We start from the raw sequence: 6,669 nt of genomic DNA on the forward strand, positions 1-6,669 counted from the left end.
TGACCATCGGGGCATCGGGGCCTCAGCCGCAAGGGGCCTCCGTGGCTCCCAGGGCAGGTGTGACCAGGCAGGGCGTGGAGAGACCTCAGCCTGGGAGGCAGCCCCCCAGCCATCTGTGTCAGACTGTAACTGGTACTCGGCTCTCTTGAACCATTGATCCCAGGGCCGGAACATGCTGTAAAATGAGGCGATTGTGATAGATTTAAAGTTAGGGCAGGTGAAGCCACAGGAGCACAGAGCAAGGGCCTGGCAGGTTCACTCACTGTCATAAATTTGCCCGACCAGACCGCGGCAGCCTCCACCAGCCCCAGGACCTCGGGCTGCCAGAGCACCGCATTTGTCCTCTTGCCCCACAAGCGGAAGGATGGGTCTTCAAACCAGAGCAGCTCACCGCAAGGCCAGCCCTGTGGGCAGCCTCCAGCTCCATGCACATACGCACATAGGTACACACTTGCACACGCATGCCAAGAGTGCACACGAACATGTCGCCAAGCCCATGTGAACTGCGTGCCCCCACACGCGCACACACAGTTCCTGGGACCATGCAGGAGGGGCAGTTTTCCTGTCCTTCCTCAGTGGGAACCCCATGCTCAGGCAGGTCCCCATGGGAGCACCTCACAGGCTCAGGCCTCTATCCCTGAGGCCAGCCCAGATCCCCGTGGCCAATGCTCCCTGTGGAGGTGCTGGGAGGCCTCTGGACAACACACGTCCTCAGCACCATGACAGGTGCTCACTGTCAAATGCCGTCCTCTGCACTCGGCCTCATGCCTGGCCTGGGGCTCCATGCAGGGGTCTCAGTATCCCTCTGCAGTGGGGCAGAATCCCCACCCGGGGGCAGTGATGGGACAGTTCCAGGGACATGATGTGAGAGGCCCAGCCATCAGCAGTGGGGGGGGGGGGGGGGGGAGGGGGGGGGAAAGCCTGGGGGGGGGGGGGGGGGGGGGGGGGCAGGAAGAGCTAGGAAGGCCTTGGTCTGGGGGTCGAGGAGGTGGTCCAGGGCTGACTACAGCGGGGGTTGTGAAGGCCTATCCACCTGCACGATTCTGTGCCCCAGCTGGGCAGTTGTGAGAGCTGAAACCTCCACCTCTGCGGTGAGCAGGGGCCCAGTGGCCCCCCCATCCCTGCCCACCGAGTGCGGGGCACATTCTGGCGAGTCTGGAGAGTCAGCCCCTTGAGGCCTGCTTTACTGGTCCCCACGGGTCTGTGGGGGCTCGCAACTCTAGGCCAAGAAGCATCTAGAACCCAGGAACTGTCCAGGCACCAGCCAGGTGTATGGGTCTCCCAGCCCGGGCGTCAGCCGGACACTGGGACGTGGAGATGTATCGAATTCAGCTTAGCAACCCAGGCATGAATGCCTGTCCTTTAAAGAGAAACTTATCTGTAATTAAAATCATGCACAAGTTTTAGAAAGAGTCTGTTTACAACTGGGAAGAAAGCTGATTGTGAGAATGAATAGGCCTCCATTGGGGCCGGTAGCGTTTAATTCAGAAATAAATCCCCCACAGGAGGTGCCTCGCTGGGGCTCCTTCCCTGGTGCCTTGGGGGCCGGTGCCGGCGTGAGCGTGGCCTTGGTTGGCGCTGCTTATCCAGCGGCGATCGCAGGCACGAGGGCTGGGCCGCCGGCTCCCGGGTGGCTGGAGAGCTTGCCGCTCACCCCGCTCCTGCACCGTGAGCAATAAATTAGCCCAGTTAAAATCAGCGGGACATGCGCCTTCCAAGTTTATGCTTCCCTGTGAGCAGACGGTGGCTTTAGCCTGTGCGCAGCAGGGCGGCATCAATCATCAGCCTCGGAGTTGAGGGGACAGTCACACCGGTCCTGGCGGAAGAGCCGCAGCCGCACGTGGTGGCCATCAGAAGGTGATTGATGCTGGCCGGGGCAGGCCGCCACCGCTGGGGTGATTTAGGGGTATGGCGGAGGCTGACGCTGTTAATTGGGAGAGTGGCGGATGGTTAATTTGGGGCACCTGCACGCCTGCTCGGGCCACCGTGTTTGCATGACACTCCCTGCTGTTCTTGTGCCCATGGATAACATGGGACAGGATCGATTGTTTTGCTGGGTATTGACCGCAATTCAGAGCAGGAATATGAGCTGGATGATGGGGGCTTCTGGGCGAGAACACTTGCTGGGTCTTGTTGGCGCCTCTAGCCTTCTTCCACCTGCCCGCCCCCCACCCCAGAGGCAGAGCCCCTCCACCAAGACCCCTGGACATGGAATGAGCCCACCCAAATATTCCTGACCGGCCCGCCAGCCGTGCCCACAGACCCCCGCCACCTTCCTGCTCTATGGCCGACTACAGGGTCACTGCCCCATGGAGTGGGGGGCCAGAACCTTGCTCCCTGGCTCCTACTCTAGGTCCCTGCCCTGGGGGCATGTGGGGACTTTCTTGAGAACAGCTCCATGCAGGAGAACCTGCTCGCTGCAGTGGGATCACATGGGCTTGTTCACACGACTGGGGGACAGTGGGTCCTCAGAGCCCATGTGGGGACATATGGGTGGGGAAAGCCATGCAGGCACAGGGTGGGTCCCCCCGGGAGGCAGTGGGGCCTGGCCAAGTGCTACATCTGGGACCAAGGCAGAGCTTCGGGCGGAGTGAAGGGCAGCAGGGGAGGGCCGCACCCCCACAGGTGGGTTCTTCCTGCATTTGCTGGCAGGCTGGACCGGGACCATGGGATCCCATAGGTAGAGAAGGTGATGTGAGTGGAGCTGCCCCAGGGAGAGGAGGGCCTCTGTCAGTAAGTGCATACCAGGCCTAGCTTGTACCCCACTAGCTAGGGGCGGCCCCCTGTCTGCCTGGCCCGGCCTCAGACCTCAGTTCCTGCTCCTCCAGCTGCTGGCTTTCTCCTCTGACTCCTGCTAACCCCCAAAGTCCCACAGTCCCCTTTCCCCACCAGGAGGGACCTCCTGCTGCTGCTGGTGTCCAGGGGCCGGTCCCCTGCTCCGTTCCAGGGAGCAGTGTGAAGTGGCAAGACCATGGGGGGAAGGGTGCAGGTGCCCCAGCTGGCTCCTGGCCCTGCTCCAACCTCCAACACCCCAGCCACATCCGAGACTCTACCACCGTGTTCCCACCATCTGACTTGCTGGGGTTCGAGCTCCCTGAGGAGGAGCTTCCTGTGACCCAGAGTTTGGCCCGGGGAGGTGAGGTCTGGGCTACTGCAGACACGGTCTGCAGGAGCCCAGGGCCATGCTCTCCTCGGTCCCCGCTCTGCTAGGTAGGCCCCCAGAGGACAGTATGACATGGACCCTGACACAGAGGCAGCCTCGTGACCCCTCTGTCCACTTCTCACTTCTCCCTGGGAAACTGGACTTTGACCCTGGCCGCACCTTTTGTGGGAGCGGCCTGCGCCCACCTCCTGCCTGCAGGTGGCTCTGGGCCTCCTGACTTGCTCCCGGGAGTTACCCCCACAGACAGTGGCTGCATCTGTTGATTTTAATGCCACAAAAGTAATTTTCAATGAATAAGAAGAAAATGTGGGGGATGATCTCCATGGCCCGGAGGGAGTAAATGATTTCTTTCATTGCTTATTTTTTTTTTTTTTTAAGATTTATTCTTTCAGTTTTAGAGAAACATGGAAAGAGCTTGCAAGCAGAGGGCAGGGCAGAGGGCAAGGGAGAAGCAGACTTGACACTGAGTGAGACTCAATCCCACGACCCATGAGGTCATGACCTGAGCCGAAACCAAGAGCTGGACGCTTCACCGATCAAGCCCCCTGGGGGCCCCCAGTGTCCTAAGTAAGACCCCAGAAGCAGTAACCACTGAGGAGAGCACGGAGGAACACAGCCATGGCAAGACACAAGCTCTTCATTGAGATTGGCCGGGAGAGCGGATTCCCCACTCCACGAAGACATGCAGCCCAACACAGAAAAGGCAAGGGCAGGAGCCGATGTTCCTGAGGCAGGAAACGTATGGTCAGTGGGCAGCAATGTCCAGGTCAGGGACGTGGAGTGTCATGGGCTTGTGGCAGTGGTGACACGGAGCACAGCCGTGGGACTCGTGTGCCTGAGGACCAGAACCCCCCAAACCAGGGCTCCCTTGGAAAACAAAACAGCTCCCCCTCTCTGTGTTTCCCGTTTGTGGCTTCTCCGGCCCTTGGGCAGGGCTTAGTGTCCATGCTCTGGGGGCCGTGGTGCCTGTCCTGGGGGTTGTATGCAGAACCCAGGAGCTGTCTGCGTGTGTGCAAAGTCACACACTCACGAAGCACATTAGAAGGCACGGGACAAAATCTGAAGGTCTGCAGGTCAGACACTGTTTTATAGGGCTGATGTCCTGACTTTGATGATTGTATTGTGGTTATGTTAGAGATGGTCCTTGTCTCCAGTAAGTACCACAGAAGGGTTCAGAGGGATAATATGTCTGGAAGTAACTCAGACAACTCAGAGCAGCAGAAATACATACGTGCAGGGGAGAGGACACAGATTTTTCACCCCGATGAAACTAATGATAATAAAAATACTTAAACCTAGTCATGTTTGTAATGATACTTTCCGCAGGTACTGGGTACTCGGTAAGCAGGTGTCTATATGGAAAAAGCTAAAATTGACCCCATGGGGGTGCCTGGGGGCCTCGGTCCGTTGGGCGTCTGCCTTTGGCTCAGGTCGTGAGCTTGGGATCCCGGGATTGAGTCCCACATGGGGCTCCTTGCTCATCAGGGGATCTGCTTCTCCCTCCCCCTCTGTACCTCCCCACCACTCCTACTCTCTCTCTCTTCCTCTTGGTCTCAAATAAATAAAATCTTTAAAAATAAATAAATAAAATTGACCCCATGCAAAAAAATCTTCATGGTCTCAGGATAAGAAAATATCTCTTAAAGGGTACAACACTATGTACTAAGTGTAAACAATTCTAAAAACTTCAAAGCTTTTATTCATCAAAACACCACTCAGACTGCCGAGAAGGTGTTCGTACACATGTCGTCATCCAACTGCTATGGGACCATAACACATAAAGAAATTCTTACAAGAAAGCGTGACCAGGCACCTCACAAAAGTGGACACTAATATAATGGCCAATAAACACACACAAGTGCTCTGTGCATCGTTTGTGAGCAGGATGGGCCCATTAAAGCCTCGTGATGTCATGTGACACACCCATGGGGCAGCCGCACAGAGAAAGGGAACACCGGGACAGCAAAGATTGGAGCAGAGACCAGTGGTCAACGTCTAAGGAGCCCCTCCAGAGGGGAAGGAGCCCTGTTTGGCAGCGCCGGCCGTTTCAATGGTATAAATAATCCCCACGTGGCCGACGGCAAGGTGCCGCTTCACGTCACTACTGGCAGAGCTGAGAACCATGTGTGCACGGAGCTCTTGTGAGTCCCTGTGAGCCAGCCCTGGCCACAGCTTGGGGGAGGCCAGGCCTCCCACATGTGGCTGGGGGCTGCGTGAACTGGTAGAGCTGTGCTGGAAGAGGATTTGGCAATACCTACAAAAGCTAAACATATTGCATGCCTCGAAATGCCGCCACCCCCAACCAGAGACCCACACATGTTCACCAACAGACATGCACAAGCATGTTTAGCAGTGCTACCTGGAACAGTACTGAACTAGAAATGACCCAGATGGCCGCTGATGGTAGGACGTTATATTTGCACACAAGGAAATAGTCTACAAATGAGACAAGTAGCCTACCGCTGCACACAGCACCAGGAATGAGCTTCCTGAACACAGTGTCAATCAAGGCAGCCAGACAAAAGGTACTCACTGCATGATTCCTCTATGTGAAGTTCCAAGCAGACAGAATGAATTCGTGGAGTTAGAAATCAGGACTATGGGCCTTTCCTTCCAGTGGCAGCCATCAGCTCAAAGGTATTCAAACAGGTACATCCAGGAGCTATGGAGGAAGAAGCAGTCCAGTGTAATGTGCTTTGTTCTCAGAGTGCATGCTGGCAGGACCACCAGCTCTCCGGGCTCCACGGGCCCCCTGCCCAACCTGACCCAATAAAGTACACAGACGAGGGTACAAGGCCAAGCAAGGTTATGTCGTCTGTCAGATTCTTGTGTGTCACGGTAGTTGCAAACACCCAGTTCCTAAGGGTGTGACCTAGAGCAAGACTGTCCATCATGGTACTAACAGCTCAAGTTTGCCCAAAGCCTACAGTCTGTCACAGAGAAGCAAGCTGAACACAGTGGGCCCCACAGTGGGGCTCTCAGAGTCTTGCATTCTTACCGGGTCGGCAAAGATTCCATGTACAAATGCATCAAGGTTATCCTCATCGATCCATTCCATAAAGCTATCAGAAGAAATTCTGACACCCAGGGGATCACCAGACCAGTCCACAAACATAGGGAGATGCGAGGACTGACATCTGCAGGCCCTGAGAACATGGCCTTGGGAACAGTCCCAAGTTCCACCACATTACTGGTGGTTCTCACAGTATGGCATGGAGAAGATACAATACTCTCCAGCTAATATAAGTAAGTGCTGATATAAGTAATGTTCATCAACAGTTTAGGACAGTAAAAAAAAAAAAAAAAAAAAAAAAGAAAGAAAGAAAGAAATGAGGACAGTGTTTTTCTCTGGGGAAAACAGAAGTGCTGGAAGGTGGCACCAGCTGGGCTGATGATACTCTTATTTCTTGACCTGGAGCTGGACACACGAATTTCATTTTGTGACAGGTGGTACACTCATGTTCTATACATTTTTCTGCAAGTGTGCTATGGTTAGATTTTAAGAA

General features: G+C 55.5%; 1 pseudogene; it reads left to right on the forward strand.

Moving 5' to 3' along the window:
• Window positions 1-2,666: 2,666 nt before the first annotated feature.
• On the forward strand, window positions 2,667-6,414 carry LOC116874638 (annotated as a pseudogene).
• Window positions 6,415-6,669: the final 255 nt, after the last annotated feature.

The sequence above is a fragment of the Lontra canadensis genome, unplaced genomic scaffold, assembly GCF_010015895.1.
Source record: "Lontra canadensis isolate GAN:19392208 unplaced genomic scaffold, GSC_riverotter_1.0 scaffold1, whole genome shotgun sequence".
NCBI lineage: Eukaryota > Metazoa > Chordata > Mammalia > Carnivora > Mustelidae > Lontra > Lontra canadensis.